Source organism: Myxine glutinosa, chromosome 2 (assembly GCF_964187855.1).
Source record: "Myxine glutinosa chromosome 2, kmMyxGlut1.1, whole genome shotgun sequence".
Classification (NCBI taxonomy): domain Eukaryota; kingdom Metazoa; phylum Chordata; class Myxini; order Myxiniformes; family Myxinidae; genus Myxine; species Myxine glutinosa.
Window position 1 is genome coordinate 53,543,140 of NC_136262.1, and position 26,409 is coordinate 53,569,548.

Here is a 26,409-nt window from a genome sequence, read left to right on the forward strand (position 1 = left end):
GAAAACATTTTGCTATCTCGGAGATATGCTGAATGGAGAAGGTGGATCAGACTCGGCAACCGTTGCTAGAGTGAGATGTGCATGGAAGAAGTTTCGGGAACTGAGTGGCGTGCTGATGAGGAGGGGAGTGTCGTTGAAGCTGAAGGGAAAGGTGTATGCTGCATGTGTGAGAAGTGTTATGATTTATGGGAGCGAGACATGGGTCATGAATGTAGAGCAGCAACGAAGGCTGGAAAGGGTGGAAATGCGAATGGTTCGGTGGATGTGCGGAGTGTCGCTGAGAGAGAGGAAGACAAATGATGAATTGCGAAAGATGATGGGAATAGAGCCTGTGATTGATGCTGTGAAGAGGAACAGGTTGAGATGGTTTGGTCATGTGTTGAGGAAGGATGAAAGTGACTGGTTGAGAAGAGTGATGGAAATAAATGTAGAAGGAAGTAGAGGACGGGGAAGACCGAGAAAGACTTGGCTAAAGACGGTGGAAGAAGACATGCGGGCAAGGGGGTTAACGAGGAGAGATGCAGAAAATATGGCAAAATGGAGAAGATTGTCATGGGGACCGCAAGGCTAACCCCGGCTGTAGTAGGGAAAATGGCCTTAAAATGCATGTTGTTGTTGTTGTTGTTGAATATCAGTAGATCTAGGCTCGGGCCTCAAGAACGTCGGGGTGTGTTCAGTTACCAAGTTTCTTGTAGAGCGCTCACCAAGCGGCTTAAGCATTCAAGCCAAGCACTCCATTTGAAACTATTGAAATGGAAGGACATGCTTGGCAAACGTAACTGAACACACCCTGAGTTTTCTCCCTGTCAATTTAGCGTTAACCAGCAGTAGCAACTGCTTCAAATGGTAATCATAAGGGTTTGTGGTTTATAATATTATTTCCTGCCATTAGGGGTGCCCCCACAAAACGCCGCGATAAGCTATTGATGAACAAAAAGGAAAACCCCTTTGGGGAGTGGGGATATTATTAGGATGAATTTTGTTTTGTAATAACACTGATATTATGCTTTTATTATTAGTGTTGTTGTTACTTTTGTTATTAGAAGTGGCTTTGGAAAAACATCAATATTAGCTAACTTAACACGGATTTCACCCAAAGTGGAAAACCCCCTACTTGGGTTAGAGGGGAAATGCAGTCGCCAAATCCCCACAGTGTGACCCTTAATCCTCATGTCAAGTTTTGTTGAGATTGGATAAGTAACCACCGAATGTATCCCAGCCAGACAGACAGACAGTCACCAAATTGCATATTTTAGTATGATGTCTTACGAAATTATTTTATTGAATTGACTTCGCAGTTGACTTATTATTTACCTTTTCTTGCCTGATAAATATTGTTGTGCATAATCCCACTTGCAAAATCGACTTGGTGCCAAAAATAAAAATAACAAAAATTTAAAAAGCTATCAGGCATAATGAGGGCAAGAGGATTTTCTACTCTCTCTTCTTTAGTAAATCTTTTCATTATCTTCTATCCTGCTCAAATAGTTGTGAAATTTCTTATAAAAGAGCTGCCAGTCTTTCAAGCGACTGCTTAATTTGACAGCTCTTCTGTATGATTATGAACTGGTTATTCATACAAATGTTCATATTAAACTCGACTGTAAGAATAATCATATACAGGGTCGACCAAAAGAAATGCAGGAATTTCCCATTGTCATATTTTCTAAAGCAATAATGGAAATAAAAAAAACATTTTTTTTTTCAAAATCAAGATTCAGGGTTAGAATTTTCATGATGAACAGGTGGACAATCCAACAATGTTCTCTTATTTTTGAACCTTTATTCAAGGACAAGTTCTCCATCATTGCAGCACATAGAGCATACCGTCGAGAACATTATGTTAATTCAGCTCCTTCTGAACCCGTCAACCACAGGTGTGTTTTAAGATCTCGGGAAGATGGAACGGTAACTGATAAATCACGATCAGGTAGACCACGGTCTGGAAGAACACGAGGAAACTTCTTGAAACTTATTGAATACGCATTTTTGAAAATATTTGGGGTGCTGTCCATCCAGAGAACAGCTTGTGAAAGAAATCCTTCCAACTGATTTTGAAATTCCCATGATTTTTGAGAAAACTGCTGGAACTTTTTTCTGAAGATGAAAGTTTAATTTCTCACTTGATAATGAGTGATGAAGCTGATTTTAATTTGAATAGTTTCATTAACAAACACAACTGTCGGGTGTGGGCTTCAGAACATTCATGGATAGTGCTCCAGCATGCACCACACCCTCTAACTGTGCGGTGTGGAATTATGGCAAACAATCATTGGTCTGTACTTTTCCGAGGATGATGAAGGTGAAACAATGAATCGATAGGAAATGAATCGATGGGAATTGTGGTTTCAAGAGGATGGAGCCACCTGCCATACAGCAAGAGCAACAAAGGCAATGTTGAGTGGAATGTCCCAAACAGTTAATTTCTCATATTGGAGACATAAACTGGCCTCCATGATTCCCAGATTTGTCAGCAGCAGACTTCTTTTTGTGGGTTTGAGAGAGAGAGAGAGAGAGAGAGAGAGAGAGAGAGAGAGAGAGAGAGAGAGAGAGAGAGAGAGAGAGAGAGAGACAGAGAGACAGAGAGACAGAGAGACAGACACAGCCAGCCACGGACGTTAGAGGATTTGAAAGATAACATAAGGACATATATTAATGCCATAACGCGTGAAGCTTTGACCTGTGTAATGGATGTTATTCTTAGAGCACGGCAGCATGTGGCAGCTCATGGTGGACACCTACCAGACATTATTTTCCATACATAATAGTCACAATAAATTTTGTTTTTGATTTATGTATTTGAAGTATGTACAATAATTTTGCCATTAATACTTTAGAAAATAAAACAATATGAAACTCCTGCACTTCTTTTGGTGCACCCTGTAGCTCATAAACCCAAGCTGAAAACCTTGTACATTGTTTGATTTGGAGAAATCACCAGTTTCCACCATCACAATATGGACTTTCGAAATGACGTAATCCGCCCCAGAATGCTTGGCGCACATGCGCACATGCTCGTAACCCCTTAGCAGCTATTTTCATTAGGGCATGGTTCCATATACCATGAGTGCACGATATTTATGCAATGTTTTATAACGAAAATGGATCACAAAGTTTCTAAAATAATCCAAAAATACTGGGAAAAGTACCTGAGAGAAAGTGGTGTGCCACTGCACAACGAAAGAGTTGGAGAACTTTCTCAGTCCACCCAAAGCATTGATGGCTTGAAGCTTTCCTTACTCCAAAATCCTGATGACATGGGCTGGAGCAAGGCCCAGAGGATCTTAGATGGGCGTGTTCCACCCAAACACCCGATGGGGCGCTAATGGTAAATGGACTTCGAACCTTTCTGGAGTCCCTCCTGTGAACATGGCAGGCTTGGTGATTTATTTAATGAACGTCTGCAATTGGAAAAACGATAGTACTGTGTGTCATTACCACCGATTTATATGATACTGACTGGATAGTGGGTCAGTCATGTGGGATGAGGCCACTGGACGCCATTTTGAAGCTCGCATAATACCCGCAATCAACACACAACACAATGTTCTAATATTCATTCGTCAGTGTTCGCATTCATTCCTCAGTAAAATGCCAGCTTGTGTATCAAATAAACTGCACAAACGGACAAATCTGTGGATGTGGAAAGACATTCCATATGCCAATATCCACTACAGCCATGCACTTGCAAATGGTGGCATGAAAGTCACTTTACCCCTCCACAGTAAAGCATTTGTTCTTAAACTCTATTAATGTACAGGTTTTATTGTGCAATACTTACAATAATTAATCATTCATTGTATCTGTATGTGCTCCATCCTTCTCCTTGCACCACTAAAGTTGTCGCCAAGTCCTCCTAGACATCTTGTGTAGCATTTGTGGAGTCTCCTGTGCGAAAGAGACCACAACTGCAGCATGCAATTCTTAAATCTTATACCGTGGGTTTATCGACCCTTTCTCATTGATGAAGCCCCACAGAATTGGTTGGAGCCATTCGATTTGGTCGATATGGTGAGCACTGTAGAGGAGCTGGAGATGTTGGTGATCCACTTGCAATCCATCGTTGAGGGAACATTTCATTGAGATAGTTCCGGATATTCAATGCAAAATGCACGGGTGTGCCATCTTGTTGAAACCAGACACTTTCAGCTATTCCTGCAGTAACAAGTCAGGGTATCAGCCAGTTTCTTAACATAAGCTGCTCCATTTACTGATCTATCAAAATATAGGAACCAAATTAATGTCTTGAGGCCATACCTGCCCAAATCATCATGGGTGGAGGATGCTGCTGCAATTCCAACATAAAATGTGGATTTTTCTTAGATCAGAATACCACAATTTGTGAAGCTTTGATAGATTGCACATTCATCGAAAAACAACACTTTCCCTCAACATTTATCTTGAAATGATATATTTGCACACACACTATTTATTCAACCTTAAAAAACACAACCCTAACCCTATAACCATAACCCCAAGCTACTTGCTTTGAGGCATCGTAGGAAATTCGCTCTTCAGGTTATTCAGACAGAATACCCAATGTGGCGGAGTCTGCCTCGGAGACACTACTACTTTAATGTCCCAATTATATCTCACCATCTTATGGGGTCGATCGGGAAAAATTTTGGATTTCACGAACCGGCTTTCCAGGTCTGACGTTTGACTGAAGATGATTTGGACAGGAATTCATAATTTGTTCAGTGTGTCGGTACTCTTCACAAAGGACACCATGGATCTTTAACGTCTACTAGCTAATGCTAGCAGATGGGACAACCGGCTTAAAGTCCATTCGAGGAACAACACACTTTGTGATGCAACACCTTTCCTGACTACGAAACACCAATCAGACAGTTAATAGTGGGGTTGGAATCAAACTCAGACTCTATAGTATAGGCCTATACTACAGATGTAAGTAAATGTGCCATCCCTGTACCAACAATTATAATTTATGTACATTGTTGTACTTCATCATTTTCTCCCTTCATTCCAGTAAATAATTAATTAATACTTTAATAAACAAATTGAAAGTCTCTGTTTATCTTTGTCCGCTTATTTCGAACCCCGCTTAATTGTGGCTACAAAATCTACTTGGCGCCACAAAGTTGACGTAAAAAGCCAGGGCTGTTTATCACCTATATTTGATGTATATGTTATCTCAATCAAAATCAGAAACGTTTCATTTTAACTTTTTCACATGGATGGTGTTGGCAAAATTTAAAATAACAACAACAACCACACGTTCATAGAACACGATACCCTGCGCAGTGTTCAGGTATATACTTCAATTTAAATAAAATAATTATTTTAAAGATCGTTTAAAAAATTCTGGAGGCTTAGCCATATTGAAGTAGTCTTATACATAACTCTTATACACCACCCTATTTAACATGTCCAAGTCCTGCAAAACTGGGGCTTCTTGGAAGTGCAAAGAAGGTGATTTGTGTTCAACAGGGTTCAAGTATATAATTTCATTTAAATATAATAAAGATTGTAAAAGGTGCACAAATAAATTAATTATGGGTTTTACCGCCCACATTGACGCAGTATCGATTACACCACTCGATCGAATGAAATAAAGAAACAAGAAAGATGTCGAGCAAAATCCAACTCCACCCTTTCCCCCCTAAAAAGTTGTCATGGATACATCAAATTATCAATTTCAATGAAATTTAAATTGATGATCTTAATCAAAGCTCATGTCAATCAGATGAAAATTGATGATTTTAGAAGTTTGACCTTGAGTTGACATTTGACCTTTTGATCCTAAAAATTATTGGTTTCCCAATTCAGTGACGCACTATGTAATTTATATTGAACTTTCAGTCAATTGGATGAAAAATGACGATTTTAGAAATTTGACCAAAGGATGACCATTGACTTTTGACCTCAAAATCAAAAGGCTTCTCAGGTGTGACTACCTCTACAACTTGGAGAAGTTTCATGACAATCAGTTTAGAATTGTGACCTGTAGGCGAGTGACAGACAGACTGACAGATAGAATAATAAACTCATCCGACCAATATACTTGAAAAATCTTCGATTTTGCAAGTAATAAATCATGCAAAACACACCCACATACACAAACACATATATACATACACACACACATATACATACACACACTCACACTCACGTGCACACTCACACACACACACACACCAAATCTAAACTAACCAAACCTAAGTTAACCAAACGAAACCTAACCTAACCTGATCTACATTAACCTAACCTGACCTACCCTAATCTAACCACAGAATGTACACAGCAATTCACCTGCACACAAATCAATACACAGGCCCTCTATGTGTAATGCAACTCCCCTTCCTGTAAACACTAATGCCACACATCCGGTTTAATTCATCAATTACAAAAAAGGCTGATGAAAGATGTAGAAGGGAAAGAAACACAAATCGAAAACAAAGAAGAACAACACAGGACCTAGCCTTCGGCAGTTACTCCTCAAATCTCAAACGTTGCAACAGGTAAAAGCTACCAGTGGCACATCAGTGGTGTAACAGTCCAAGCAGCATCAGGATATATCGCAAACATAATTAAATAACTGACCAAATACAGCAATGGAGTATCAGAAGGAACACAAAAAGATAAAGATGGACATCACAAGGAACCTGGGTAGGATTTCGGTTTCAACTGCTACTCCTCTAACCTCAAACCCATCAAGGCGCAGTAGGGTGAAACCTACAAAAACTATTTGCAAGATTCACCCCTCCATAGACAAAAAAACTAGAAGGAAAGAAAGGAGAAATGGACAAATAATTTAAAAAATCACTCATAGAGTGACACTTGGCAAAACAGAACAAAGTAGAATGGCACTCAGTGGAGCATCCTTTTGACCTCAAAATAATTAGTGGTTGAATTCAGTGACCTGATATGCAAATCGTCTTCAAATTTTAAGTTAATTGGATGAAAATTGACAATTTTAGAATTTAGGCTGATGTTGGCGTTTTGGCCTATGCTGATCTCAAAAATAATTGGTGGTTGAATTCAGCTCGCTGATATGAAAATCCCATTTAAATTTCAAGTCAATCGGGTGAAAATTGAGGATTTTAGAAATTTGAAATGGTTATTGATCTTTGGCCTATGTTGACCTTTTGGCCGATGCTGATCTCAAAAATAGTTGGTGGTTGAATTCAGTTAGCTGATGTGAAAATTCTATTAAAATTTCAAGTCAATCGTATGGGAATTGAGAAATTTGAAAAAAGTGGTTGACCTTTGGCCATCGTTGACGTTTTGATCTTTTGATCTGAAACATGTATAGGATTTTGCCGGACCACAAACTCTAACGTTTGGTGAAGTTTCGTGAAGATTGGTTTAAAATTGTGACCTATAGCCAAGTATAAGTGAGCGGACAGACAAACAAACACACACACAAACCGGAATGATGAACATACTTGTCCAAAAAATTTTTTTTTTGCCAAGTAATACATTTTGCATAACATCTTGCATTAGTTATTTGTGCTTGTTCTTTGTGTCCATTATAATATCCTTCAAAACGGTAACTCCTGTTTTGAATGATTTTCAATTTCGATTGACTAATACACCCGTTCCCTATGGGGTTGCAGGAAGGGTTATTCCTCTCTTGAGTATATAGATTACAGTAGATCTAGGGTCGGGCCTCAAGAACATTGGGTGTGTGTTCAATCACCAAGTGGTTTAAGCATTCGAGCAAGAACTCCATTCAAAACCGTCGATAAGGAATGGCTGGCTTGGAAATTGCTAGCTAGCCGCTTGGTAACTGAACACACCCCTGGTTTCCTTTCTTTTAGTTTCATGTTAAACATTAGTAGCGACTGTTTCAAAAGGTAATCGTATGTGTTTGTGGTTTATAATCTTTTTACGTCTTGTATGGGTGCTCCCATCAAAACGGCACGATAACATAAACATAAGATGTTTAACACACGTTAACATGGTGTTTGTTCATGGAGGAAAACCCGTTGGGTTTTGTTTTGTAATAACATTAATATTATACTATTATATTTCGTGTTGTTGGTATGTTTATTATTAGAAGCGTTCGTTGAAAAACGCCACGATGAAGCTATCTTAACACGGATATACACCTCAACATGCATCCCCCTTGGCGTGGGGGAGAAGTTAAATCGCTACAACCTTCATTGTGTGACCTTCAGTCCTCCTGTCAAGTTTGGTGGAGATTGGATAAGCAACAAAAGAATGCGTCATCAGACAGACACCAAATTGCGTATTTTAGTATGTTTTTAGTGTTTATACATACTATTTTAGTATTCAGACACCAAATTGTGTATTTTAGTATGTTTTTAGTATTTATACATACCATTTTAGTATTCAGACACCAAATTGCGTATTTTAGTATGTTTTTAGTGTTTATACATACTATTTTAGTATTCAGACACAAAATTGCGTATTTTAGTATGTTTTTAGTATTTATACATACTATTTTAGTATTCTGACACCAAATTGCGTATTTTAGTATGTTTTTAGTATTTATACATACTATTTTAGTATTCAGACACCAAATTGCGTATTTTAGTATGTTTTTAGTATTCACACATACTATCTTAGTATTCAGACACCAAATTGCATATTTTAGTATGTTTTTAGTATTTATACATACTATTTTAGTATTCAAACACCAAATTGCATATTTTAGTATGTTTTTAGTATTTATACATACTATTTTAGTATTCAGACACCAAATTGAGTATTTTAGTATGTTTTTAGTATTTATACATACTATTTTAGTATTCAGACACCAAATTGTGTATTTTAGTATGTTTTTAGTATTTATACATACTATTTTAGTATTCAGACACCAAATTGCATATTTTAGTATGTTTTTAGTATTTATACATACTATTTTAGTATTCAGACACCAAATTGGGTATTTTAGTATGTTTTTAGTATTTATACATACTATCTTAGTATTCCGACACCAAATTGCATATTTTAGTATGTTTTTAGTATTTATACATACTATTTTAGTATTCAGACACCAAATTGTGTATTTTAGTATGTTTTTAGTATTTATACATACTATCTTAGTATTCAGACACCAAATTGCGTATTTTAGTATGTTTTTAGTATTTATGCATACTATCTTAGTATTCCGACACCAAATTGCATATTTTAGTATGTTTTTAGTATTTATACATACTATTTTAGTATTCAGACACCAAATTGCATATTTTAGTATGTTTTTGGTATTTATACATACCATCTTAGTATTCTGACACCAACTTGCATATTTTAGTATGTTTTTAGTATTTATACATACTATTTTAGTATTCAGACACCAAATTGCATATTTTAGTATGTTTTTAGAATTTATACATACTATCTTAGTATTCAGACACCAAATTGCATATTTTAGTATGTTTTTAGTATTTATACATACCATTTTAGTATTCAGACACCAAATTGTGTATTTTAGTATGATTTTAGTATTTATACATACTATCTTAGTATTCAGACACCAAATTGCTTATTTTAGTATGTTTTTAGTATTTATACATACTATTTTCGTATTCAGACACCAAATTGTGTATTTTAGTATGTTTTTAGTATTTATACATACTATTTTTTTTGTTTTTTTTGTTTTTTTTGTATACTGAATCGAGGCTCGTGAAAGAGCTAACATTTATTTCACAAACAAATCAACCAGACAAACAAAATATACAAAAAGAGGGAGCGGAAGACAAGATGGGGAGAGAACGGGAAGCACACAACCACAACATTTGAGAGCAGGGAGAAGTGTGGGAGCGAGAGGGCTTGGGGGCAGGAGGCGTGGGAAGGGGGGTGGGGAGGTTGGGGGTGGGAGAATTATAAAACACAAGGCGACCGAAATTAGCGGGGGTAGAAAAGATCAAGGTTTTGGATGGGGGAGGATAAGAGATGGTGGTGAACAGCTGTTTTAAAGACCTGGAGGGTGGAGTGGGATTGAAGAGAGTGAGGGAGTTTGTTCCAGAGGCGGGAGAAAAGAGGAATGAAGGAGTGAAGGTGAGCAGAAAGTCTTGATTTTGGCAGTTTAACCATAAGAGGGTTGCAGGCAGATCTTGTGCGACCTGTCGGAATATTTGGGGGACAGAGCCCAGAGAGGGCTGGGGGGGCAAGGCCAGAGAGGAGTCGGTAGAAGACGGAAAGACCACCAACCTGCCTGCGGTGAGTGAGTGAAAGTTTAGTATGTTTTAGTATGTCTTCGTGTCCTACTATCTTAGTATTCAGACTCCAAATTGCGTATTTTCGTATGTTTTTAGTATTTATACATACTATTTTAGTATTCAGACACCAAATTGTGTATTTTAGTATGTTTTTAGTATTTATACATACTATTTTAGTATTCCGACACCAAATTGCGTATTTTAGTATGTTTTTAGTATTTATACATACTATCTTAGTATTCAGACACCAAATTGCATATTTTAGTATGTTTTTAGTATTTATACATACCATTTTAGTATTCAGACACCAAATTGTGTATTTTAGTATGTTTCTAGTATTTATACATACTATTTTAGTATTCAGACACCAAATTGTGTATTTTAGTATGTTTTTAGTATTTATGCATACTATCTTAGTATTCCGACACCAAATTGCGTATTTTAGTATGGTTTTAGTATTTATACATACTATTTTAGTATTCAGACACCAAATTGCATATTTTCGTATGTTTTTAGTATTTATACATACTATTTTAGTATTCAGACACCAAATTGTGTATTTTAGTATGTTTTTAGTATTTATACATACTATTTTAGTATTCAGACACCAAATTGCGTATGTTAGTATGTTTTTAGTATTTTTACATACTATTTTAGTATTCAGACAGCAAATTTTGTATTTTAGTATGTTTTTAGTATTTATACATACTATCTTGGTATTCTGACACCAAATTGCATATTTTAGTATGTTTTTAGTATTTATACATACTATTTTAGTATTCAGACACCAAATTGCGTATGTTAGTATGTTTTTAGTATTTATACATACTATTTTAGTATTCAGACACCAAATTTTGTATTTTAGTATGTTTTTAGTATTTATACATACTATCTTGGTATTCCGACACCAAATTGCATATTTTAGTATGTTTTTAGTATTTATACATACTATTATAGTATTCAGACACCAAATTGCGTATTTTTGTGTTTTTAGTATTTATACATACTATCTTAGTATTCAGACACCAAATTGCGTATTTTAGTATGTTTTTAGTATCTATACCTACTATCTTAGTATTCAGACACCAAATGGCGTATTTTAGTGTTTTTAGTATTTATACATACTATCTTAGTATTCAGACACCAAATTGCGTATCCCTATTATAAATTCCATCTGCTCCACTCCCCCCTCCCGACAACTCCGAGACGTACGTAATAAATAGATGGCCCGGTAAAATTAATTCATTAATTTGTTTATCGCTCCACTTATTTTCAATCTAAACGGGTTCGCGACCTTTTCCGTGGCGCTGGTCCTGTGCCAGCAGGGGACGCTACCCCTTTGAGCAGAAGATCCTTTCGAGGGAGTCGTAAGGTGGCCGTCTGCATTGCTTGCATTAAACATCCCAGCATGCAGTATAACTTTCGCAAGACAACCCCTTAGCCTAGGCCAGCACCCCTGGGCACATTCCACAAATGTCTGCACGAATCGACATTTCTTACTCATTAATCGAAGGCCTTTTTTTGGTTTGTAAATTAAGTAATAATAAATTTATCAATGGTGATGGAGTATCGAAAGATCAGATGGTTATGTAAAAACGAACAAATGACAGGGAGGGTACTTTTGTGTTATTTTGGGTCCGCTGGGTCTTTTGGACCTCTTGGTCTTTTGGGTCTACGGGGTATTTTTGGTATTTTGGGTCTTATTAATTTCTCTTATCGATGGACCTTCATGCCAAGTGCATTCCTCCTACCCTTAGGCGTTGGTTGTGGGTGCGAGGAGTGGGTGGAGGTAGAAATGAGGATGTAGGTAGGAGAAGGCAGGTGGGAAGAGAGACACACAGGGGTAGGAGGAATGTACATGGGTAGGCGGGGCTTGCCGCCGGTTCGTACCAGACGCGCCGAGCACCGAGCGGTACGACCTGCAGACCACACGGGTAAGCGGATCGCCAGAGGAGCGGCCAGGAGGAGGGGACTCGCACAGTCGCCTCACACATCGGGACCCGTTCGCGCGCATTCGCACGGCACTCTTCCTCCCACCCGGGTGAGGATCCTCCCACGTGGCACGATGTCCCAGTGCCATCCACGCTTGTCCACCTGACTCCTCATTTGTCTCTCGGCCGGACTGGTGAGTCCACCGAGTCCTCTCTCTTTGTTCTCGATCTTCTGATAACTGATGTTGCTCTTGAAATGTCTCACTTACCAGCATGCCATGTTTGTTTCTCTAAAATCTATCTGTGTTTGCTCCTTAATATACACCTTTGTGTACAGGCTTTGTGTGCAATCCATTGCTTTATAAACAGCATCATTAAGTGGGTCTCTCTCCATTGTGAGTTTGAAACGACTAATGAGGATAAACGTTTTTTAATGTACCACGTGACGTTTTATATTACGTTCATTCTTTACATCCGCCTGTGCATTCTGCAAATGAAGGTACTTATTACATGAATAATATATAAATAGGATTTCCTCCATTGAGTGTTGGCCCTCGACCGTTATCTCCGTGGGTCTCTGCCTGACCATTGTCTACCTCCTACCAAGCGGTAATTGCACGTACAAGCTTACACCTTTCCTTAATTTGCTGCTTATTTGCCTTTTTTCAGTCCCTTCTCTAGATCCACGTTGACCGGTATTTATATAGAACGAGCCAGAAGTTTTCGACCCCCCCTCTTAACCCCACAACCGCCCCCCCCCCGTCCCCAACACACACACACACACACACTTTGATTTGGGTCCGTGAGATGTCTACATCTAGTCTGCCATTAGCAAAACCAACAGCACAATTCCAATACTTGCACACATTATGCAATTGTTGAAATAATAATTAGTTCAGAAATTAACATCGCCGACGAGTTCCAGTACGAGCGCAATAACGTACCCGGCGGTTTCATTGACTGGGAGAATTGTGGTGGTGCCGTGTGGCATTAGCCCTCGAACGACCCTCCTGCCAAGTGGATGAGCGGTGCCATGACCAAACACCATGGACCTATGTATGAATAGGAAACTAGTCTTTATCAGCACTCGACTCGGTCTACGTCGGCGGCAACATTTTGTTGAGAAATATCCAATGTCCTTCCTATCTCCGACCCTGCAAGAAACATATATCCAATGTCATATCTTCCTACAAGAAACATTGATGGAGGAAAGTATTTTAAACAACTGGGAAAAACATTTACGCGATCAACTTCTTCAGGATGTCCGCTTATTCATGGGTGTTGGAATGGCAATTGCAATTGGGTTCATAATTATTGGCGATATGACCAAGGAAACAATTTCTCAGCTGTCTTTCATCATGGTCAGGACTAGTTTCACACATCAAATCACGTGACTGCTGCTCAGGTCCAGCTTTGGAAAGACCTGCGTTTGGTGGTGACGCCGTGGTGAACTAGTCCTCCCTCATCATGGCCAGGACTATTTTATCTCATCACATCACGTGTCTGCTGCTCTGGTCCAGCTTTGGAAAGACCTGCGCTTGGTGGTGACGCCGTGGTGAACTAGTCCTCCCTCATCATGGCCAGGACTATTTTATCTCATCACATCACGTGTCTGCTGCTCTGGTCCAGCTTTGGAAAGACCTGCGCTTGGTGGTGACGCCGTGGTGAACTAGTCCTCTCTCATCATGGTCAGGACTAGTTTGACACATCACATCACATGACTGCTGCTCAGGTCCAGCTTTGGAAAGACCTGCGTTTGGTGGTGACGCCGTGGTGAACTAGTCCTCCCTCATCATGGCCAGGACTATTTTATCTCATCACATCACGTGTCTGCTGCTCACGCCAAGCTTTGGAAAGACCTGCGCTTGGTGGTGACACCGTGGTGAACTAGTCCTCCCTCATCATGGTCAGGACTAGTTTGACACATCACATCACATGACTGCTGCTCAGGTCCAGCTTTGGAAAGACCTGCGCTTGGTGGTGACGCCGTGGTGAACTAGTCCTCCCTCATCATGGCCAGGACTATTTTATCTCATCACATCACGTGTCTGCTGCTCACGCCAAGCTTTGGAAAGACCTGCGCTTGGTGGTGACACCGTGGTGAACTAGTCCTCCCTCATCATGGTCAGGACTAGTTTGACACATCACATGACATGACTGCTGCTCAGGTCCAGCTTTGGAAAGACCTGCGTTTGGTGGTGACACCGTGGTGAACTAGTCCTCCCTCATCATGGCCAGGACTATTTTATCTCATCACATCACGTGTCTGCTGCTCTGGTCCAGCTTTGGAAAGACCTGCGCTTGGTGGTGACGCCGTGGTGAACTAGTCCTCCCTCATCATGGCCAGGACTATTTTATCTCATCAAATCACGTGTCTGCTGCTCTGGTCCAGGTTTGGAAAGACCTGCGCTTGGTGGTGACGCCGTGGTGGAGGCCTGAGTGCATCGCCGCGGTTATGAATTCGAATCCATATAAATGCAGCAATTTTATTGATATAAAGCCTGAGCTTCTGGAAGCCAAATCCGGAGGAATTGCCGTGACACTATCAGATTCTTGATGAAAATACAACTTATTCAATGATGACCTTGAGCACATACATGTGGTTCCAGCACCCAGGCCATGGTTTCATATCCAATTCCCTCAGAGCAACTTCGGATGGTGTCTCCTACATCCTCTGAACAAGGTAAAGGTAAAGGTAAAGGAACTGTAAAGGTAAAGGACCTTCCTGGGGGGAATAATGACTTGTTAGTGCCAGTCTATACAAGGAACGTAGGTGTTGGCAAAAGTGTTACACAAGTCAAATGTTCACAAGGTCACAGGAAAAAGCGCTCTTCTTATGCAAATTACAGGTATGATTTGCACCTCGTAGAGTTAGCATCACCAAGTCGCAAACATAAACGTCAAATGACATGCTTATAGGTTATTGTGTAAGCAAAATGGTGGAATATTTTATTTCTGTCCCTCTCCACCAAACCCTGCACTCCCTCCCTTACCAATTATATTACCCTGAGGGCCAATGGGAAAGTGCAGCGGTCTAGTGTAGTCACTTTTGGGCTGTCGACTTTGGGTTCGACTTCCGATTCCCGAGCAACTATAAATGTCTCCCGAGTGCTTTGTAGGCAGGAAGTTGCATCCCTGCTCGCATCGTCTATCCTGCCGTTGAGCTGGAGTCCCGTGTGCCAGCGTTTGCTGGTGGATATTAAAGATCCCAATCGTGTCTTTTGTAAGAATAGGCCATCGCATGCTGGCACCCTGGCCAAATTCCACATGTCTACCCTCACCTGCCATGGAGCTCATTCCGGTCACGTTCTGATGATGGCCCCCGAGGCACTGTCAGTGTGCCAAAGGTCTGGAAACCAACCATACTGAGGCTGTATTACTCCAATGACAGTTCCTCGATCCATTCAATAGAGTTAACTAGTCTTGTGCCAGCAACACACACACACACACACACACACACACACACACACACACACACACACACACACACACACACACACCTTATCTCCATTCATTTTCCAACATCCTTTCTCTTTTTGTTTCTCACCCCCAACTCCCCTACCTTCACTCTTCTGTAAATATTGTTCCCTTTCCCCCTTTCGTGCATTAAATGCACAATCTGGAAACATAGGAAGAGTAAAAAATAAATAAATCGCAGATGAGTATGAACGTTCACACGAGACATTAGTGAATGCCCTCCCACGTTAAACAAATGGAAGGAGCAGTATTTTTTTTGATGTACAAATATTGAGGCTCAAGGAGAAATGAATGACAAATAAATAGGGTTCACAGGGGGTGGAATTTGGGGGGGTGGGGGGGAAGGAGGGGAGAATTTGGGAGAATTTTTGGGAGTATTTTCTTTATTCAAAAGGCAAAAAGGTCATCACAATTAGTTGATATTGGAACAAAGGTTAGATTGAAGAGCACAAAGGTTACATTCGCATACGTTCCGATTAGACGACACTGTTGAAGCAAACACGGAAGGTCAGCTTGTCATGTAATTTCATCACCTACAGAGTGCGGAGAATTAGCGTGGCTTATGTCGTGGCTTGTGACATATTACTTTGTGCATATTGAATTGCACGGTATTTCGAGACGATGTGCGTCGCATCCCACTTAGTGGATTTAGGACCAGGGCATGATGCATGCCTTTTGTAAAGACATCCATAGAAAACCTATTTGCACAAGTGTGCGACGGTGCAATCTACTTCATCAATGGCGCAGGTGGCCTTCACTCTCACATTGCTTTCAGCTCTATTATACGACTCACAAAACACCTGCGATGTCTTCAGATGTACGATATCTAATGGAAAAGGAAATAAAAAAGAGGATAGCGAATACATTGAAACGCGAGACAAAATGTATCCAAAATTTGCCACTACCGTTGCTGTCCGTTGTTTGATATTTAAGAATGGCAGTCGGAGATGCCGATGCTTGGTATGTGATCTTTTAAGGGAGTTTAACATGCAGCTGCTCTCTTGTGAAATAACGAGGATCGTGAGAGCAAATCATTGCACTTAGAGGAAGGTACATCTTATCGTATGAAAAACAATCGATGAAATGGCATCCGTCTCAAAATTAGAGTCCTCGTCGCAAGGTTTCCTTTTTGTCTCGTGGAAAACGAGATAATGTGGACAGGATCACTTGGGGAAAATGGACTCCGAGGAATTAATGGAGTTAGAAAAATATACTTTGGAGAATATATTTCATTTTGGGCCTTGTGAATGATGGCGATAACTCTATCAATTCATAAGACATTGACAGAACTAACCCATGGAGCCAACAGCAGGTAGTAATTTGAAAAGTTCCGAAGAGATCCAGGAAAAAACATATTCTTCTCGATATTCTGATTTACAAGTATTAATATTTTGTCAGCTCCTGGATTGTAAGTGCCACTATTCGGCTGTGCAGAGCGTTTATGATAGGGAATCAAAGTAGCACTGCCATTATGGTAGGATGAGCAAGGAACACATTTTGCAGCTTATTGTCCTTCAGAATAAATTTTGCAGGTAATCGCTGGTGTCGATTCTGATTCTGATGAATCGTACTCTTTTACAGAATTAGACTGGTGTTGGCTTAGCGGTTAGGGTGCCGGCTTGGGATCCTAGGATCCTGGGTTCGAATCCCGGTCGATCGCTGAATTAACGCCAGGGGGGTTGACTCAGCCTGTCATCCTTCCGAGGTCGGCAAATTGAGTACCAGCTTGCTGGGATGAATGATCCCGGTGTGTACCCCGATTTAGAATAGGTACACCGTATCCCTGCACATCGTAAGAGGCGACCAAGGGTTGGCGTCAGGAAGGGCATCCGGCCATAAAAAAACATTGCCTCAAACAGGGAACCATGATTGTCATGGAGCCCGCAAGGCTAACCCCCGCTCTAGCGGGGAAAATGGCCTTAAAACGATCATTCATTCATTTCATTGTACTCTTTTACAGAACTAGGACGTGCCCGTACGTGGGTGCCCGTTCCTTGCCAAAAAAAAAAAAAAAAAATGTCTTCGCCCATGCATGCATGGGCGTGCCCATGGGCCCATGGGCGTGCCCGTAAGTGCGTGATGTGACCGTACAATGAATGTATCGTCCCGACGCCGCAGCTCGGATGGCGCTGCAGTTAATCGGGCCTGTATCGGCAGAGTTATTATAAACGTGTACTACAATCGATCGTACCTTACAACAATCAACACAGATTGCAACGTCAAATAAATGAATACGCTCTCAAATGTGCCGTCCGAGGCAGCGTCTGCTCGCCACGTTCAGCGTCACTATGACTATCCGTAAGTCCGGAAGTGACGTCCTCATTTGACTGTCCGGAAGGTCGCATATCGCAGTTACGATGAATCGCAAATTAGTTTTAATTAGTTTTAAAACATAGTTTAACGCCAACATAGTTTGCCAACGTGAAATAAATGAATACGCTCTCAAATGTGCCGTCCGAGGCAGAGTCTGTTCGCCACGTTCGGCACACGTGATAGCTCGCTGCTCTCTGATTGGTTGAATCGTTTTTTGGACATAGCTCGGTAACTACTTCTCCGATTAATATGAAACCTTGAAAAGGCACATCCTCAGGTCCCCAGAAATATACCTGGCAAGTTTCAAGTATATCGGACCCGTGGTTGTCGAGAAACAGCGGTCACAGACACACAGACATACAGAGATTACTGGAATTATAGATAGAAGATAGATGTCGGTGCTGCCGAAGCAGGTTCTTGGCAAATTATTTTACTGGGTGGTTTGCCATGGCCTTCCCAGTAGTAGTTAGGGCAGAAATTTGAAATTTGATCATGGTGCAGTTTATGGCTGGGTCAGGATTCAAACCCAGGCTAGACAGCTTAGTGGTGAATGTGTGTACCTCTCGGCCATCCTACCTGCACGCTACTGTATAACTAGACTAAAATTTCAATTGTCAGTCAAATTAGTCATGTCTGACCGTTTTCGGTTCGACAAGTCAGGAGACGACGATGGTTCACGAGCGAGCGCTATTCAATGACAAAGGACGGACTATAACCGAAACAGGCCCGGACAGGCCGGGCCCGGAAATGTCAAAACGAAGGTTACTGACCTTGAAATGAGATAGAAAATAATGTATAATCAGTTATGAGGTTAGTTCGCTACACAATACCGAAAATTCGGTGAAAAATGAAATGAAAAAAAAAAAGAAAAAGAAAAATCGAGCTCCGTGGGGCTAGACACATGACATTGGCCTAACCAAATACCGAAACCCCTGTCAGATTCCACCAACTCCCTCGGAGAAGATGTAGCTTGAACTCGATTACCCCCTAAAAAGACATCTTTTTTGGGCGTGGCTCCGCCTACAATGGGCGCAATACGCCCACTCTAGGCAGGACACAACTAGATCATGATATCAACCTCCCACCCAAGTTTCATCAAGATCGGATGATATCATCGGGTAGTTATGCTGCGGACAGACAGACGCACACACATGACGAATATAGTGGTCACTTGATAACTCGTGAACCAAAAACCTAACAAAAACAAAAAACAAAAACAAAACGAGACATTATTTTCCTCATTAACTGAATACCTTCTGAGCAACCCCACCTTTTTCCCCTCAGGTGGACCTGAGAGCAGCCCATGTCCCACAAGCCGAGTGCCCACTGCATTAGGCTGTCAATCAAGGCTCTATGCACGCATACGCATCACAGCCAATCATGGCCGTACGTGAAAATCAGTCCCCACCCTTCTTTTCTAAGAGACAGAAAACAATGACCTGTCCAGGCCCTTGCTGTTCTTTGCCATCCAATGTCATCTGCCCTTACCTGGCCTTGCTGCAAAAACGTTAACGCCTTTCCTTCTCTATCCACTAATGTGGACAGAATTGTCGCCCTGACAATGCAGCAACAGCAAATTATCCCTATCCACATACACTTAATACATGTGCAAAATGTTTTAAGAACTATGCGATTCCCATGAGTTTAAATATACGAACTACCACCACCCTACCTCTTGGATGTAACAATAGTTACTACAAAGGTGATTTATGCAATGGATTTGAAGAACTTTACAGATTGTTTCTTGGCCAGTTGTGTTTAAAAGTTTTCAGATCATGTAAGCTGTCTTCACTTTACGTAATTAACCATCTGTCACACCACCAGAACAAGTAAGCTCTCCATGAAGGCAGTGATTATTCACACCGGCATTGCCCTCCCCCAACCGTTTCTGCCTTCTTGAAGAGAAAGGTGGTTGTCAGCAGAGACTTTGATAAGTTGGGCAGGTATAGAGTTTAAGATAAAGCCATCTGACGGAGGAATGCTTGAAGAATGAGTCGCCTTATGGGAAGCAGGCAAAGGTTAGACCTAGAGACCTCAAAGTTGTATTTTGAACAATATTGTATTGGCTGTTGATTTTTTGGAATTTTTTTGGAAAAAAATTCAAGCTCTTTGTTACCTTTTTAGTGTGCTAATAATCTGAGGGGGGAAAAAATACTATTCGAGTACTTCTTCCCCAGAATCCTGTTCCAATCATGATGAGCATCTTTGGAATTGAAGTATGATTTTGAGACGAGTGAATCACTTCTCTCATCTTTAGTTATCTTTATCTCTATGAGTTGTGACATTCTCTGTCTAACAATCCCGGTCTTTGTAAAACCGATACCTTGTGTAACCAATGCGACCACAAAAATCTGTATTCCAAAGAAGCTCACCATATAGAGGCAAATGGTCTTTATTTATGGTGTTGTAATCTCTACACATCTTGCAAGCTCGTCGTATAATATTTTAATAGTGAAAGGCGACTCCATGTTGTTTGTCTGCAATATGAACATGCATTGGACAAAAATGTAAGCATACTGTTAAAAATTAAATTGTAACAGTTTCCATGCAGATAAAAACATAAATCCCATGGTGATCTTTAGAGCAGTTACATGTCACTACACGGTAAACCCTGCTAATCCAATATGAAGTACCATTCACCTTGATAGGAGATTATGTGCTGCTCAAGGAGTATGCTGGAGATCTGTCGTGGCAAGCAGGGAGTGCATCAGCCAACTCTTTTCCAGAGGTACCATGAGTATCTTCCAATCTGCTAATTAAAATAGATTATATGATTTCAATTAAGCATGATCAAGATATCAATTTAATTTGGTAACATTAAATGTGATGACATGGCCATTCAAATGCTACATATGGATACCTGGGTATGTATGTTTGTTAACTCAACTGGACTATGTCCAGCTGAGTTTTTGTCAACACCCAGTGTCCGTCGTCCGTCTGTCTGTCTGTCTGTCGTCTGTAAACAATTCGACGTCTCCACTCTAAAAGTCACAAATATTGATTAGGTTTGATGAAACCTGTTATGCGGCATCTTTAAGACATAAACTAGTTTGGGATTGCATTTGGGCGTTGCACGCCCAAAAATGGGCGTGGCAGGGCAGCCATATTGAAAAGCAATTTTTGTCACATATTTTTAGCACATATAAACGATATAGTTTGTGGTTCTATTATGCATATTCTAACCATATTGGTATAGACCAGTTGAGTTCAGGTTCCCTGGAACCTCTCTAGTTTATAGTGTAGGAGCTGCTTCTGGCACAGCAACCACACTCTGAAATAGAGAACAGAGTAATCTGGTTTCAAGGAATGTCTGAGAATACCAGACAACTTGCTAGCCACAGTTTAGGCAGGACTTTGTAATTTGGCCAGGTCCTGGCCTACTCATTTTGCGAAAGACAGCTTGGGATCTTTAACATCCACAGGCTAATGCTACCAGATGGACACCCATTTCTACACGCATCCGAGGGACGGAGCACTTTGTGATACAACACCCTGCAAGCACAGCCCCGACCTGACAGTTTATAGTCGTGTCGGGAATCAAACTCAGACTAGACAGCTCAAAGGTGAATGTGGCACCCCTGAACCATCCTGTCAGACTAAAACCAAAATGTAGATATTAGGTAAGGTCAGTTTACATTACATAAAAAAAAAACTGTTAGCAGCTTAACGTGCATTTAAATTTAAATTTTATTTGTTATGTATAAGATTATTTTTAGACACGGTTTCCAATTACATCTGTAATTTGGCCAAAGTGCATCCAAGGCCAACTCCGCACATGACTTACCAACTTCCTCTGCTCTTATAACCAATGTGTGGCTCTCAACAGAATCCTTTCATCTCCTCTCCCCGTTAAAGCTGGAGTGCCCCAAGGTAGTGTTCTGGACCCAGTCCTATTCCTAATCTTCATCAAATCAATCATCTCTCTGACACGCTGGGAAATTCTCTTTATCTATTTGCTGATGAATCAACCCTGTGCTGTGACATCCCTCATCCTTCAGACATGTAGGCTGAAACCTCTTCCCTTTCTTCAGACCTTGATAAAATCACAAGCTGGTCAAACACTTGGAACATGTCTTTCAATCCTGACAAATCTCACACTCTCACTATCTCTCTCTGAAAGGACCATCTGGCAAACTCTCCTATCTACTTTCTTAACAGGCCTCTTGAAGAAGTTCAATCATTCAAACTCCTGGGTCTTACTATCAGCCATGATCTTTCTTGGGAAAATCACATTTCAAAGTTGGCTTGCAAAGCTAGAAAATCACTGGGCGTCATGCGTCGTACATAGTCCTTCCTTGGCACACCTGAACACTATCCACCTACAAAGCCTCCATCCACAGCTTGATGGGGTACTGCTCTTCCCTCTGGGCTGACATCTTGCTCAGCTTTATGCCCTGAAAACCAAGGCCTTCAAGTTTATTGAAATCTCCAATGAAGCTGAGTCTATGTGCCTGTCACTTTCCTATCGCAGACAGGTAAGTTGTCTCCCTGTCTTCTACCGCCTCCTTTCTGGTCTTGCACGCGTTGCTCTTTCTGTGCTTTGTCTGTCCTCTCTCCCCCAGGTTTCTGCAGGACGCACTCAGTCCACCATTAACTCCCTTCTGGTGAAAGTGAAAAAATTCAGAATCACTGCTCACCTCCACTCATTTATTCCTCTTCTTTTCCACATGTGGAACCAACTTCCACATTCTCTTCAATCTCATTCTTCCCTCCAAGTCTTCAAGACAGCTGTTCACCACCATCTCAGATCGTCCAAAATCCAAAAGCATTATATTTTTTACTCCCATCAACCCAGTTTTTCCTTCCTGAGAGTTTGCTTCTATATCCATATTGTCCACCCCATGCATCCTCCCTTACCCCCTCATTCATCACCACACCCATTGTTTGTCTAAGTCTTCCTCTGTTGGGTCATTCAACCATACTGTTGATGTTTCCCCTCTTCTCTCTTCTGCTCCTTTTGCTCTGTTGCATCCTTACCCATTCAGTGTTCTAGTTCGTCCACGATCCTTGACTGATATTAAAATTGCTGACATTAAACTTTAAATAAGCCTATGTCACAAAATATTTATTTATATAATCAAGTAATCAAGAAAATAAATAGTAAGTATCAAAACAGACCATACTTTTAAGAATAAAATATCTGTGGACTTTCACTTTGGATTGTTCACAAATGGTTTTGCAGTGACTATTCTTATGCGACTCTCAATTGACCGGATTTTTAGGTTTTTACCTTCTTTGTTGATAATGGATACATGGTGTTGAAAATGTATATACCACAAAAAAAAGAACTTCTCAATGGGAGAAAATTCTCAGATGGGCGCTGATGGTAGACAATCTCTTTTAAGGTGAATATGTTGTTGATATATCAGGGCGTTCAAATGTTCTCATAATGAGATGCACACGATAGTCCAAGACACATGTATGTTTAAAAGAAAATATAATATAATTAATATAATATATAATATAATATAAATTTAATATAAATTATAATTAATATAAATATCATTAATATTAATATAAATATATAATATAATTATAAAAAATATAATATAATATAATAAATATAATATAATATAACGCAGTAATATAATTCATAATATGAACAAATTGTTGAAAATGTTGAAAATGTATATACCACAAAAAAAAGAACTTCTCAATGGGCGAAAATTCTCAGATGGGCGCTGATGGTAGACATATAATTCATAATATGAACAAATTGTTGAAAATGTTGAAAATGTATATACCACAAAAAAAAGAACTTCTCAATGGGAGAAAATTCTCAGATGGGCGCTGATGGTAGACAATCTCTTTTAAGGTGAATATGTTGTTGATATATCAGGGCGTTCAAATGTTCTCATAATGAGATGCACACGATAGTCCAAGACACATGTATGTTTAAAAGAAAATATATCTTTCCATCGATAAGATATTTCTGGCAAGATGGCCTAGAGGTATGGCCACTTACTTCTCGGCCGTGTAGCCTGGGATCGAATCTCCACCATGGTGTTTCACAGGCAGGATGAGGCATCAATGTGCATGGGTCATTGGGTCATTCCAAGTTAATGCCTAAGTTTGAGCTTTATTTTCAACCTTCCTTATCATTATATAAAACGCAGTAATATAATTCATAATATGAACAAATAAAAAGGCATTGCTTTACTTATTTTCAAGGTCATGGATAATCAGTTTGCCTTTCATCATGGTCGCTCAATGTTGAACATGAGGCTCTACTGTAATATAAATCAATGAAGGCCTTGAATCTCAATTGAGAGGCATTGTCAATCACTTCAGAGATGTTTTATGTTTTCACCAAACTTGGGCATCAGGCCATGTCTTGCTCTATACAAAAAACACTATTACCACAATACCAGCAAGGCATTTTGCAGTATGGAACACATTAAATGAGGAATATTCTACTACATGCAATACATCCAAAACCATCATCCAGTATCGATCTGTCATGGCGTCGATGTATGGTGACTCCACTTTGTGTGCTCTATTTATTTTATTGCTCTTATCTCTTTTTATCGTTCATTCTATCGGAATTTACACTTTTGGAAGAGAGGAACTACAAGCGATTCGTATCAGCTGTAGTGAGTGTGGCAGACAACCATTATCTAATCAGAATTTGATCGAGACGATTCTTGCCGTTCCAGAACAAAGGCCTGGTTATCCTGGCGCTCGAAAGGGATGACGGTATGGCAATCGTGGGGTGTCCAGTCATGATTGCTTAAGCAAAATAAATTTCCTCCATTGCCAACCAACTTTCTAGACAACATCCGTTCTCTTCGCCATAAAGTCGATGAGCTGAACCTCCATATTAATAATCGGCAGGAGTTCATGGACTCTTCAGTGCACTGTATTACAGAAACCTGCCTTGATTCATCCATTCCTGACGTTGCTGTACAGATCCCCGGATTCACGCTTCATTGTTCTGATCGTGTATTTGAATCGGTGAACAAGTGGAAAGGTGGTTTGTTTGTATTTCCTGGTGAACGATTCATGGTGCATGGATTCCAAGATTATCTCTCATTACATTCCGGAGCACCAGAGTTGGAAACTCTAGTCGATTGTTGTCATCCTTTTTACCTTGCACGTCAATTGCCTTTCTTAATCTTAACGTGCCGACCACAATATAATCCATCTCATCCCTGTTTACTGACAACAACTGAAGCACCAGAAATCCGTGAAGCGATCGGTGCCCCAATGGACCCCAAATGCTATTGAGAGCTAGCGTGGTTGCTATGCATGCACAAATTGGAGCGTCTTCACAGAAAGTGCCGTTGACATCGATGATTGCTCTGTCATCATCATGGACTACATAAAAATCTGCCAGGAAATTGGCATTCAGACAAAATCATTGATTATATATTCTAACGAAAAACCCTGGTTCGATATATCATTTCGAGCAAACTCCGTGCCAATGAAGATGTGTTTAGATTAGGAAATGATGTGGAGTACAAGAAAGCCAAGCACAGGTTATGCAAGGCCATCAAAGATGCCAAACGTGACTACCGGGGAAACCTGGAGGAGGACATTGTGAGTATGAATGCTAAAGACCTCTGGCAGGGTCTCCGCACGAACCCTGGTTACAAGCCGAAGTTGAAATCTCCAATGAATGACGATGACACATTGCCCGACAAACTGAATCATTTCTACAGCAGATTCAATCTTCCGGTGAGTGCAGCGCCAACAACAGATGAAGTGTCTCCAAGCTTTTGTTATTTCCGGAAATGACACTCGGCGTGTTCGGATGAACTGGAAGGTCAGGAAAGACTGGTCTTGATGGTCCATTTCACCTCACTGTCCATTTCACCTCACAAACTCCATTTTAAACTCGATGCACTTGATCTTGATGGTTGGATTTAACACTGCATTTAGGATTTTCTTTTGGACAGACCACAGGTGGTCAAAATTGGTTCGAACATTTCTCAGACGATCATACTGAACACCAGAGCACCTCAGGGCTGTGTATTATCCCTGATGTTATATTCATTGTTCACTCATGATTGTGTCGCATCATCCGATAGGTCGCTAGTGGTGAAATTTGCAGAAGACACGACCGTTGCTGGCCTGATTCTCAACAGTGATGAAAGTGATTACCGTAATTCAAGTTGAAAAACTTGTGGAATGGTGTTCTTGAAACAATCTCGAAATCAACGTTGTAAAGACAAAGGAAATTATTGTTGACTTCCGGAAAAACAAAACTCCCATTCAACCCCTGGTTATTCACGATGCTGAATTTGAGATTGTCACTTCACTTAAATTTTTAGGGATACATACTGTATTTCCAATGACATTAAGTAGGAAATAAACACCAATCACTGCCTGAAGAAGGCTCAGCAACAGATGTTCTCTCTTAGAAGGTTGAAAATTTTCAGTGTTGACCGTCCTGTGTTGATTAAGTTCTATCGGGGAGCGATAGAGAGTGTCCTGACACCGTCTTTCACTGTTTGTTTTGGCAGCTCGACACAGGACGACCGAGCTCAACTCAACAGGATTGTAAAGACCGCTTGTAAAATTATTGGGTGTGATTT